Source organism: Acanthopagrus latus, chromosome 2 (genome assembly GCF_904848185.1).
Source record: "Acanthopagrus latus isolate v.2019 chromosome 2, fAcaLat1.1, whole genome shotgun sequence".
Taxonomy (NCBI): Eukaryota; Metazoa; Chordata; class Actinopteri; order Spariformes; family Sparidae; genus Acanthopagrus; species Acanthopagrus latus.
The window spans coordinates 5142065-5155975 of record NC_051040.1 but is presented as its reverse complement, the minus strand read 5'-3'; the positions used below and the strand labels follow the sequence as shown (position 1 = coordinate 5155975).

At 42.7% G+C, this 13911-nt stretch overlaps 1 protein-coding gene across 3 annotated transcripts in view; it reads right to left on the bottom strand.

Annotated features, from left to right (window-relative positions):
* cntn5 (contactin 5) overlaps nt 1-13131 on the bottom strand; it is a 104764-nt gene extending 91633 nt beyond the window's left edge. For 2 of the 3 annotated variants that reach the window (XM_037082608.1, XM_037082617.1), the window contains exon 1: nt 11724-12487. The gene's annotated coding sequence lies outside the window, so the exon portion shown is untranslated. Of the gene's footprint in view, nt 1-11723; nt 12488-12982 lie in introns of those variants that run through there. The other variant, XM_037082599.1, reaches the window with a different exon arrangement.
* Nucleotides 13132-13911: the final 780 nt, after the last annotated feature.

Genomic DNA, 13911 nt, shown 5'->3' with positions numbered 1-13911 from the left:
TGTGGTATGTAAAGCATCATTTTGATCACATTTACATACAGAACGTTTCAAGCGTCTACTTCACATCTGCGCACACCAGGGATGTCAACAGTTAACCATTGATCAGGCCACTGCTGAGAACTGTTTTTTGTCCAGTCTATAGTTTAATTTACATACAGACGCGCTTTCCACTGAAGTCTTTCAGAGCAGTCTGAGGTCAGACGTGAAGTGAGTGCTATAAAAGGAGCTCAGTGTGGGAGCAGTTCCTCCAGAAAGGCAACAAAGTCAAATGTGAGTTAAAATGTGTGATGCTACGACTCAGTTCAGTAGTAGTTCTGACGCTACGCTGTACCACATTGAGAACCCCGACTGGATGCCGTGCTTGAGGAGGGCTCGAAGCCAAACATCACGTTGCTTCTAGCCAGGGGGGGAGAAAGTATGATGCGCTGGTCCAAAGTGATATGCTGCAAATCAATGTGCTAGAGGGCGAGAGATTCACACAGCTAGCTCGGCACCGCCAGCCCGATCGTGGTACTCCATCTAGAGCTACCATGACTAAACACATGGAAAAAAAACAAGTCGAGCTAGCTGGGGCAGACAAGCTAACGTCACAACTTCCTGTAACTTCATCCGTTCTGACCGGGAGGTGAAGTCCAGTGTGCTCTTTTCTCCAGCACCGGCACAGCGACAAAACAAGTCCAGTTATGTGAGACGAGTGCACTCCTTTTTCTTCATTTGTTTTATAGTTTTATTGCAGTTAATCATCTAGAAGAATCGAAAAAGAGTCTTTATCAATTATATTGAGTATCATACAACATGGGGATACTCGATATACCTAAATACTCTTTATATACTATCATAAGTATCAAAGAAAAGCAGCAAATTCTCATTTAAAAAGCTGCAAAAAGTAAATGTTTGACATTTTAGCTCAAAGAAATTTAGATTATTAAAGATTATTGAAATTGTGCAGCTGGCGATTTTCTTTTGATTGACTAATCAATTAATTGACTAATCATTGCAGCTATAATGCAGACACCAATGCCAGTTTTGAACATCTGAAGCTAAGCAGTGGAATATGTCCCACTTCACAGCACACAGCAGGCTCTGTGTGTCTCACAATTGTACTTTAAACGAGCTCGGCTGAAAATTGAGATTTAATGAGTATGCGATCTGACACAAGAGGGGACTGTCTCAAGGCTCATTGTTGGATCTCTACAGTTCAGGTCAGTGCAGTTAACACACCCACTTATGCATGAATGTTACACTGCTAACAACAACAAAAAAAGTCTGGCTGCTTAAAATGAATCAAACTGAATCCAGACCACTGAGGTACGGCACCGTGTGAGCTTTTATTCTGCAAAGCAGCCCTGCACTGGGAATGGCACTGATCCTGAAGGTATCAGAATGGATATGAAACAAAAAGGAACAAAATGTTGTTTCACAGAATAATGTAATGGAAGACTGGCAAGCCGCAAAACTCAATGGTTATGTCTCAAATTAAATTATAACTATCTATATGTCTTTGTGCCCAAAGTTGCTTTTCTGGTAACAGCAAGTTAGCAATTTATTTATATGTATCATCTCTTTATCATTAGTGTGTACTGATATTACTCAGTATATTCCCACGTATCTGTATTCTCCAGAAGCCACTGAACAATGAAACAGCAGAGGTAGCTCTGAGATATCCCCTGATGAAACGAGGCAAGTGCAAAATGTGAAAGCACAGACGGTCTTTTCAAAAGTCCCTTTTAAGAGTCTTGCTTTGATGCTACAAGATGCTTTTAATCCTGATTAAAATTCATGATTTGCATTATGTTGATGTCTGACTGAATGCGGACAATTAAAGTGAGAAGCGGAGACGCACACGGAGTGGCAGGTCGGAAAGAAGGAAACCAACTATTAGATTTGTTGGCGAAGTAAAAGGTCGCAATCCAACATCGCCATAATGTGACCTGATTTTCTCCTCCTCGAATCAAGAGGCACGGGTTGCTATGGTAACTATACTATAGACCGTAATATTAAAGCCGGTGAAGGTAAAGGTGTTTTACAAAAACAAAAAGAACAAAAAAGAAAAGACAACCTCCCTTCATCCTCTCAGACTGTTTTCAGAGACATGTGACAGTGCTGTGACAGAGACAGACATGTTTAATGTGTGGTCACTCTTCAGGAGTCACAGCTGGAAAATAGAGCACAGCAGCCGCCGAGATGTAACTATGGGTTTCTGTGTCACATGCTCCCTCCCAGTGCGATTCCTCCCAGTCACCATGGCATCTTTGTGCCAATGATATAGTATAGATCTCATCAATTCAATCCAATTTATTTGAATGGGGTCTCTGCTGCCTGGCTCCCTCGCTGATCGAGTGTCTTCATCTCCTCCATGAAGATCCAGTGATGACACTCGCTGGTTAACATCGGCAGCTAAATCGGGTATTTCAGTTTCACTTTAATCTATGATCATTAATAGAAAGGAACAGAGTTATAGGTAGCGATTTAAGATAGATTTGATTATGGTGCATGGATAATCATATGAGTAATAAAAAAAATTCAATAAACTCAGATTCAAAAATTGGTTTTCACTCATTGAAAATGCATTACAGCACAACATCCGCTGATCATATTCGATTTAAATGAAACATGATCAACAAAGAAATTAATTCTTCGTCAAGGCTGTTTTGACAACACCGCATCTCATAATGATTTATTGTGGTGTTATTTTAAATAACTTAATTAAAATAATCTAAACAGGACGGTTCATCATGGAGGGGGGTTGATATGTTCATGGCCTGAGGGAGAAGGAGAAGGAGTTGCGTTATACAACTCTGGTTACATGCAAGTACAGGTCAACTCTTTGAGTGATGATGCAGAAAGTTTGAAGTTAATAACTTTTGCACTGTTTCTATTTTGGGTTATTCAAAATCGCAACTCAGCACTGGCTGAGAAAAGCCCAGAAGTCCACAGGGGTGATGGCTGCCGTCCAAGAATGCAGATTTGAACTCGTCCGGCGGCCGCCCCATTCACCTGATCTGACACCCTCATACTACTACCTCTTCCTCTAAATGAAGAAGGAGCTTGCTGGTCGCCACTGTGACAGTGATGATGATTTTATTGCTGCTGTGAGCCACTTTCTGGAGGTCCAAGACTCTTGCTTCTAAAAAGAAGGGATCTATATGCTCCACAGCGGCTGCACTAAGTAAACGCAGGAGGTGACCATGTTGTGCCAGTTTATCTGAAATTGGCTCCGTCTGAGGCCGTAGACTTATCAATCATCCCCCATATTTATACCCATATACCCTTACACATTTAATAATTAAGGTCCCATATCATAAATAATATGTTTTCTCTGGTCTCTACATATAAAAGCTGGTCCTCCCTGAGCTTGCCAACTCCCAGAATGAGGAAAACAAGTGATTCTTGCATGGTCTCTGCAGCCCACCCACTGCTAACACGGTGCTCCAACAGGCTGTTCAGAATATGCTCCTTTCGTTACGTGACGAAAGGAGTCATTATCATAGGCCGGCCTCGACACTGACCCTCGTAAAAGGATCAGTCCCAACCATACCAGACCCAGCAACTGCACCCGAGCCACTGGAAAGTGTCGCCACGGTTTAATAGTATTTATAGTTGCCTACTAGTATGGTGAAGTCAGCTTGAAACTGGCTAACTAGTTAGCTCCGCTTCGGTCCGCGATGCAATAGCGTTTGAAGTGAGTTCAATGTTAATAATATTACGATGGAATGTGGCTGTCACAGTAAAAAGTCTGGAAACACGTGCAGACTGGAGACAGAGACGATGCTAACAGTGTCCAAGAGTTTGGAGACTGTGTTGGAGACAAATACAGCTTTCGCTAGCTGTTAGCCATTAGCTTTACGGTAGTAAATCTATCAACACATAGAGCAAACTAACATTATACATACACACTAACCATTCTGAAACGTCCTGCTGCAGCCACAGAGTCTGTACTTCTTCAGGAGCCTCTCCTTCTGGGTCCCATTCTGGGTCAAACTGGTTCGATTGAACGAAAAAATCTCTGTGAGACATAGCGATACAATGCATGCTACAGCTAACGCACGGAGCATCCCCTCCCTGAGAGTGACATAGCAGGAAGGGCTCTCCTAGTAGGGGTTGACAGATGGAGCTCATTAGCATTTAAAGGTGCAGGCACAGAAACAGACTGGTCTGAATAGAGCTCTGTAGAGCAACTTTTAGACAGCTGGAATTCAGAACCACAGACGGGTTTGGGGCAATGCATATCGAATACAGAGCTGCTGGATCTTAGACAGCTGTGTGAAATTGATGACAAACAGTACAATATGGGACCTTTAAGCTCTGGGGAGTTTTAGACCTCCAGTAGCACTTTGAAGTTGTTTCTCCTGTTTTGTTCACACATGTGTATGTGAGTAGCGTGGTACCGTATTTCTGACAATGGTTTCCTACTATTCCTCTGATCAACAGTTAAAAATCATGATAGATTTTAAACACTTTTAGAAGTCAGCTAATTCAACACCCTCTTGAAACTGATGGCTAACTGGACAGCAGGTTAAACTCAGTCCAATGTCTCCAGTGAGACCATAAAATAATTAGATACAGCAGAATCATCTGTTTCTGTTCCAGACCCTCCTACTTCGTTTAGTACTTGTAATAAGTAGCTGATTAATTAGAAACTCTGCAGTTGTGGACCAATTTAAAGCCCATCAAAGACAAAGAGAGCTGACATTCAGTCTTCTGAATAACTACAGCTACAGCTGTGCAATGTCCCTGTTTGTTTGCAATGTTTTTCTTGTTTGTTTGTTTTTTTAAATGGCTGTTTCTGTTATTTCAATATTTGAATTTACATTTCTTCAAACAGCACTGTTCCTTCATCCCATGCTGTCACGTCACCCATTAATCTCCCGTTATATCAACTATCACATGTATTGATCTACGGGCCGAAAATGAGACAATTCAGTAAGCTCTTACCGGCGCTTATCTTCACATTTTATTAGGAGCTAATCATTTTTGAGAGATGCTACAAAGGCAGGTTGAACTTTGACTTTGAGAAATAAAATGTCAACCATGTGAATAAATTACTGCACGAGTTGAAATAATGCCGGAGATAAAAGGAACACACCAACACTTCACACACAAATGTTTTCATCCAGTTTGTAGCATTGTGATATATTTCTCTATTTGTCTGGAACAATAAAAACTCTGTAGCCACGATTCTGCCCACGTCACGCTGACAGCTGATATCATTAAACTGTGTAAGACCAAACATCAGCATTCAGTGCCCAATAGTGGCTTTGACTAACAGCTCCACAGAGCAGCTTTCTTTGCTTTATTTCCTGCAGAATGCATCAGCGCTTCTGTCTTATCCCAATGCCTAATGAAGCTTCACACCATCCTAATATCTGGAGGGCATTTTACCGGTATTAAGTCCCACATTTGTTAAAGCATGCATTCTGTCTACTGATGCACTCCTGTAGAACACAATGCCATTTTCTGGCTAATATTGCAGGCTGCACGTTCGCTTTGTGTATGGCTAATGTATCAGATGAAGCTCTTCATCAGAAAGTCACTGGTAGAAGACGTGAAATCACTTAACAGTATTACTCACACGAGCGTCGTTATCTCATAACATAACGCAACAAGACAGAGAAAACTATACTACATCGAGCTCTCTTGGGTAGAGTAAATCCAGTGTTTGTCACAAGACACCGAGCAGGGAGGTACTGCACAAGTACAGCTGAGCATGGCAGCCCTGTTAGTCGTATTCTGACAGATACCTCCGTACACATTTCATCTCTCGGGAGAAAGGAGGCATGAGAGTGGAACGTAGCAACTCATCATGAGGCTGCGGGATGCGTGACTTAGTGCTGCAAGAGAGGTGACCGCAAAACATTCCTTCTCCTCTTTTAATGTACAGAACCACTGGCACCTTCATCCCAGAGATGCCCACTGGGTTGCGAGAGATGTCGCAGTGCATCCTCATCATGAGCCGGTGGACACTAAGAAGACCTGAACCACAAAAAACATCTGAGAAGTACCGAACAGTGTTTGGACCTCGGGGGGGAGGGATTACTTTTATAGGTTCACACACACACACACACAAAAACTGTTTCGGTTCTTACAGACTTGGCATTAAAGTCTAAATGGCATGTGTGGTTTATAAATAAGAAAAGCTTTGAAAAGCCTTTTTAACAGTCTGTCACAAGAGGCAAACAAAATGTTACTCAGAGTGCTTACACACCTAAAACCTCACTTCTGTAACAAAGAAACGCATAAATATAGACTACAGCAGGTGGGAATGAAAAACTCCAATAAAATAAGGATGAATGATGCAACAACAAAGGATTTAAGATCCAATAAATTATTGAAAACATAATCTGCGAGGATATTGTATATTATTTGTTTTAGGACGTGCTTTTTACAAGAAGCTGAGAAGCAATTCCACTTTAATGAGCTAGCAAACAGGATTGTTAACCAACGGTGCCCGAGGACACTTTCATTAGGGTTAAAGATCAGAATGTAAAAAGGTAATTCTACATAATTGGGTGCAATAACAAATGTTACGTGAAATTTCATCGACCTCGTGAGGTGTTGTTGATTTTGGTGGCGTCTCCACTGGTTGATTCTTGCCCAGAGTTACACTTGGAGGTCTGACTTATTAAGATAACGGTAAAGCAGAGAATGACTTGTCAAGGTTTGGGCTCCAGTGAATTTTAAGTGGGATAAAAAGAAAACGCCCCCAAGTAATTATTTAGGGGATCAATGCCCCTGTCTGAGGTAATGAGAAACAGAAATAAATGTACAAACAACGCTGTGAGTGAGATGCTTTCTACAACTGCAATAAAAAAAACAACCTGATGTTTTTTCAACAGACTGACTGGACACAGATAAGGAGACAAGAACACACTGCTGCCATAAGTTCAACAGAAAGATTAAACATTAACCCCCCCCCCCCCCCCCCGCCTTTCTGTCAGGGACTCATAAATCATCAAATCATAGGACAAATAATATTTTCACTCTCGCTTCGAATCATATTTTTTTTCACTTTCTTGAACCTGAAGGTCAAAAGTACGTCGGTAATCTCTCATTTTGTACTATCAGCACGATGCAGATATAGCCTTAGACCCTGTATTTGGCTGTATTTGACTCCCACGAAACCGCATAACCCATTTCTACACCTTCATCTCGCTAATCTGTCTCGAGCATGAGATTGTTAGACGTTTGGAAGATAAAAAATCAAAGACTGTTGTGCTTCATCATGGCCCTGGAAGATAAGGCCCTTTACTGTCACATAAAATCAGGAGCTGCCTACTGAAAAACACTCCATCCTCGGGCTATTCCCCACCATCACCATCATCACCACTCTCTCCATACCATCTCCACAAATACTCAACGCTCACTTCACTGACAGACTACTTCCAAAGACAAATCAAAACTACTACCACCTACCTCAACACATGAGGGATGTGACTGGGGAAGAAATTCTTTGTGTGAGGCGTGCAACTGTGCAGACTTATCTAACAAGCAAATGCTCAAAAACAAATCTTACATGAAAACAAGTATACATATCACATTTTTTAAATCAAGAGTGTGTTTTCTTGTTTCAAATAATACTTAAACACACGCAGCCTTATTCCAAACCTGCAATTAATAACCTTTAACATTTCCCAAACAGCCATTTGAGGCAGTAGCCCGCAGGGTCTGCAGGTAACTTGCTCAAAGTTAACACAATGGGGACAGCCAAAAGACAAACAGATAAAGGGACTGCACAGTTCACCGACCTGAGGCTGTTGGATGTGTCCTCATACCAGAAAAGTTATTACAGCCATTTAGATAAGCAGCTAACTACCAAAGGAACTGTGGGCTGCAGAAGGGAGAAGAGAGAAAGGCCATGGGTTTATGCCGTCATGTCACTCACGTTAATTACATTACTTATTAACATATGTACACATTTGTCATGGTGCAAGGATTAAGTGTGCAATCTGCGGGCTGCATCACAACAGCCAGATCAGAGCACAAACAGAAAAGGAAGGGTGGAATACGACACTTTCCTTACGAAGAGTAATCAGATTAACACTGCGTACTTTTGCAGTTCGCACATGCTCTCGTATGACAACACCAGTGTGTCTTAAGATTGTCTGTTTGACTCATTGGACATCAAATCCAACTCATTCATAGCAGTGACAAGTGGAGGAGGGCGCCGAAAGTCAGTCTTTCTTACGCAGATGCTTCTGAGCAATTATATAAATTAAGTTGTCAGATGAGCCCTGAGGGACGTTTGTCTTCCAGGCTCTGCAAGACCAGCGGGCCTCCCTCACAAACAAAGTGTTCGATAGGAAGGCGGCCAAGGGAGAGGGTTTTTCCACTGTCGGGATCACCAACACTTCTCACATGAGATAATTTCTTTAATCCAACAAATGCATGTCATCTCACATTTTAGCAGGCAAACATGCCCTGGACCTACACTCTTAGTCACTGTTGTGTTTGGAGAACAGAATTACACTCACACTTGGATTCTCTGGACAGTGAAAAACATGTTGTTTACAGATTGCAGGATGCCCGATGCGACACACACATGCACAAAAAAACCCCACAATGTTTCCTTTTGTCAGTGTAGAGGAATATATCCACAGTGCTCTATACACTGACTCTAATCTCTTTGTACAGCCTATGCAGTGTGATAGCATATCACTGTCTTTGAATATCTGTGCTCGCATTATATATAAAAATACATGTTGAATAAGAAGTGCGATCTGCAGAACATTTTTTTGCCCATCTTCACTTTATTAGTCTCAGATTTGTCAGGGAAAATAGGACTCCCATGGGTGCCTTTGCCTTGTTGAGACAGTTTCTATCCCTAGACTCTCTCTTGTCACTGCTGGTATGCTTTTTTTTTTCCCCCCCAAGTGTCTCGAGGGTTTGCCTCCACCGGAGTTGTCATTTTCAATTAGCCATACCCTAACTACATGTCTGTTGGGCCATGTCAATAACCATTAAATTAAAGAGGAGGGGACAGCTGCAACTTCAAGACATATTCCGTTTCCATCAAGGTTAGCCGATCTGCTAATTTGCATTTCATCTCACACACCTGCCTCCGAGTGGATCTGCAAACATTTTTAAAGCATGTATCGCAAGCAAATAACTGATTTACATCCGATAAGGTAGGAGGAGGGTGTGGGGGGGGTAACCTCTAATTCGTGCCAAGTGAAACAGCCACAGCTGTTCATCTCCTCCATCTATTCCCCTGCTATGCAGGTGAAGCTCCGTTTGATTAGCAGTGTGTCTGGCGACTTTGCATCCCTCCCCCCCAACCCTCCCCCCCCGGTGAGATCGGTCCATTTTTCAGATGATCTCCGGAAATTCAGCTAAGCGGTGGAGCGGGCTGATGACAATCGTTTAAGCACATTAGGTCTCATGAAATATATATCCAGATTAACATTATGGCAAATTATGGCCCATTTGAAATTACAAGCATGACTTCAAGTTAGGCTTCCGTCATTAAGTCTTAATGGAGGCTGTATAACACTAACAGGAAACGATGGCCGCATCAGACTGTGACGTCAGTTTCATGAATTTACGACTGATTTACAGGTGAGACTCAGACACATAGTTATCACTGCATATAGGAAAAGACGTTTAGCTATTTTTACGTATTATCAAAGCACAGACTGTAATTCGTTTATTTGCGGTGCCTGTGTTCGTAGTGAAATTGGTGTGTGTCGTCTTTGTTCCTGCCACTGAAAGCAGAATAAAACCAGAGTCAGTTTCAGTGTAAATAGTGCAGCTGGTCTTGGTCAACGGTGCTGATTCTGAGTTAGGAGTTGGGGGTCAGTTAAAAATAATCAGAAAAGAACTCAAGAGAGCAGTTTGTGACAGAAAAACAACAAGCCGAATGATTACGCTGAATAAGCCCGAACTTTCTCTTCATTTAGGCAAAATTGAATATTGATCGCTTCCATGTTGCAAACGGTCCCAACACGACTGCAGTTCAGGGTCTGTGTGACGTAACAGTTGAGGATAGACGCGCTCGACTCACAATCCATCAAAGAATGTGACTGAAAATTGTGCTTGAAGCAGAAAAAAGAGAAAAAAAAAGACTGAGTAGGCTACTTTTGCTCTGTGCATATATCCCACTCTCACTTACGCACATATAGACTGTTACTCAACCTCGGGGTCGTGACCCGCCGCATGCATCACAACTCACAGGACAGGAAAATACATATTCGTCTTCATCTCATCACATTTGTTCCCTCACTGTCCATTTTTCCCCCCTTTTTCTTGTGAAAGTCTCTGAGCCACATGTTGAAAATGCACATATGTCATGTTCTTACATCTACAGCAGTGTTTTTCAAAAGTGACGCCATATTCGAACGTAATTTGTGTCAAATTCTGTCGCGACTGAAACATCAGGGGAAAAAGACAAAAAAAAAAACAACTAGTTTCTGTATTTTTAGAAAAAGGAGAAACTGGTCCAAAAAGGTTCACGGCTCAAATCTTGAGGAGTCTTTAATATTGTAGTGACACACTTAGTGACTTTAAATTAGAAAGCCTGCCTTAAAATAGTCTGATGTTTCTCCCAGGTCTCTGAATGGACCTGAAGGAAAAAAAAAAAAAAAAAAAAAAAAGCAGCAGCAGGGGGATTTACTGACAGCAGACACACTTCAAAAAAGGTTGTACTTTCCTTTGGCACGCTCTATTCTATCTGCCAACCGCTCGGCTAATTGCTGTATTGAGGAAAAAAAAGAAAAAAAGAAAAAAAGTCACACAAACTTCAAGAAAAAATTGGGAATAAAGCTCCTAATTAAATAATGGCTTAATGATACATCTTCCTCACAGTCCACAGAGCCAAATCAATAGGATCAAACAAGAGCCCCCCCATCCCCAACCCCCCCAGAGCCACAGAGCCCGACCCGCCTGTCAGCAGCACAGTCAGAGATGATAGTCACACTGAACATTCAACCGCAGCGAAGCCACAAAATTAGAGTTGGGGAGGAAATTTGCATAACTCTGATTAGATAAATTCCTGTGGGTCTACTTGTGTGGCAAGTGCTGTGTTAGAAACCTCCTGCTCTGCTAACCCAATGATGCACCCCCCCAAAAAAAGACAGGACCTGCAGGAGAGCTCCTGTCTTTCACCAAATATTTTATTTCACAGGTCTCTTTGAGCTCCCATCAAAAGGCAGCAACACCTCAGACCCTCTTCAGTGTGAATGTATTTCAGAAGCAGCTCTGGTTTCAAGGCTGCTCAGGGTGGTTCAGGGTAGGACAAGCTTTAAATGTGAGCTCAAAACCCCAGGAACGATTATTTCAACTTCCACTTCCACCCCCTCCCCAAAAACAGGACGGCAGCAAAGCCAGCAGAGATGTTTCATTCCCACATCACAGTTTTCGGGGTGTTTGTGCGGCTCCATCGCCCACATGCTTCATTTTAACTCCATTCACTGTTCGGCGAGAGATGGAGAAGTTAACTGCAACACACATGGGGGAAGAATAACTAAAACTCAAATCCAGCTCCTTTTTTTTTTTTTTAATCAAGATTATCACCAGCAGCCTTGTCAACACAACTTGTGTCTCTTTGAACAAGCTGCGTCCACTCACACAGACACACACAGATGGAGCCGCATCGCACCCCGAGCGAACAGAGAACAACAACAACACACACACACACACACACACACACACACACACACACACACACACACACACACACACACACACACACAGAACAAGAAACGCTTCAAATCCAACAAAATACTCACAGAAATACAAAAAAACAAAACAAAAAAGTGCTCCTCGTCTCCCAGATGATCCCGGCTGCTGTCCCCCCCCAGTCTCTCTCTCTCTTTCTCTCTCTCTCCACACACACACACACGAGCCGAGCGGCGGAATGGCAGCAGTGTTACGAATAACAAGTCCAGGTTCCCCTCAGTCCGGGTCGCTCTATGCGAGCCAGCGTAAACAGTACATCCTCAAGTGAGCACCGGGAGAAGTGGGATGGAGGTGGTTTCTCTCGGTGTGCAGCTCTGGTCCCCCTCTCCTCCTCCTCCTCCTCCTCCCACTCCTCCTCCTTCAGGGCGCGTTGTGCCGGAGCTGTGCGTCGTGGCGGACGGAGGTTTGGTTCGGTCTCCGCTCAGTGAGTCTCCACCGCTGCAGCCGGCTGAGGCTCTCTCTGCAGCGCAGCATCCCGTCTCACTGGTGCTGCTGAGGAAGAGAGAGAGAGAGGAGAGGAAGAAAAAAGGTGGCCCCTCAGTTAGTTGTGAGGAGTGGCATCGCGGCAGTTTGTGCCAACTGAGGAAGGCTGCCCTGCTGAGGACCTGCTCGGTTTGTTTGCAGCTTGTTCCATCGCTGCAAAATGGATGTTAAAGTTCGGTTGAATAACAAAAATAAAAAAAATAAACGAATAAATAAACACAGATCTTCCTGCGTTGGGAGTATTTCTGTCCCATATCCACACAAAAAGGTGCAATTAAAAAGGCTGGCTGCTGTTTTGACATCAGCTGCAATTCATTCAGTAATGAGGCTGCCTTCCATTCAGAGAGTCCTCTGCAGCCGAGTCCAGTTTTAAGCATTTTCTAGTGGCCTGTAATTAAAATTGATTATGTATTTTATTTAGCTTTTTTTCCAGCAAACTCAGCCTGTGCAGCCTGTGTAAATGTATAATAATGAGTTTCCAGTGCCCTCGGTCAGCAGCTACACCTCTCCCAATTTCGATATTTCTATTTATAAAATGTTCCTTCAGCGGTGGTGCTCCAAATAAGCTCATATCACTTTCTCTGTTCCTGTTGATATTAGCTTTATGATATTATGATATTAGCCTGGTAATATCAGGGAAGGTGATATTAACATGAACAGGTCGTCTGCTGTGTTCATCGCACCAGCTAGCACTGCCAAGAAGCCTGTCAGGTAACAAAAACAAGTAATGTGACTAAAACAAAAGGTTACAGCGAAAATATATGATGTGACCTTTCGCGTTCTCCATATGACACCTGCTTGGATCCATTAACTACCAAACACTTACAGCGAGCATCCAGTCACAGCTGACATTTATCCCGCCTAAATTCAACAATTAAATGCTCAACCTCGAACTGCTCTTAAAAAAGTAGAATAATGTTTGTGTCTTTTTTAAATCTCTGTAGAGTTGATGCCGAGATGTTGATTTCGGAGCTAATAACCAGAAGTATCACTGCTACGATGCTTGTGGAGTGAAATTACGTTTACTTACTCTGACCACAAGAGGGCAGCGATTCTTCAGAGTCTCATCAGCACAAGTCAAAATAAAGGTTTGTTAGCACGAGCGCTAACTTGGCTACCGACGTCCCTCCAGTGTCTAGATTTATTTCAGGGCTGTTTATTGGAATCCATCACACGGCGCTGGGCTTTACGTTGTTTTAATGAGAAATCGGAGACGTCATTGACACTAATAGACGGCTCTTTACATTAGTATTATTCCCTCAATAGAATGATAACCTAATAATCTCTTTTGTTCCCACTGAGGAAAGTTACAGAGTGAGGTGCCGTGCTATTGTTCCGACGGCACATTAGGCCATTACAAAACCCCAAAAGTCCGAAAAATGTCTCCTTGGATCAAAAGCCAATTTATTTTACAGCACACAAACCCCAAAAACCAGCACCCATTGTTCAGATGGCTCCGAAAATACACACAGTCCGTGCAGTCATCTGTTCCTGACCCTAACCATAACCTTAACCCTTTTTATCTACAAATGTTATTCTCTGATAGGTTGGAGTTAATGTTCCCCTCAGTGTGTTATATCGCTGTTTTTAGATCAGCCTACAACAAGTCAAGAGACTCCTTTCGATTTTATTCTGACATTGGGAATTTTTCCTTGAAATGTCATTTGTTGTGAGGCCAGAAAGACCTATTAAGGGGCAAAACCCCTGCCGATTCAGCACCGTGGACAGAGCCAGCAGTAGCCTGAATAAAACTGC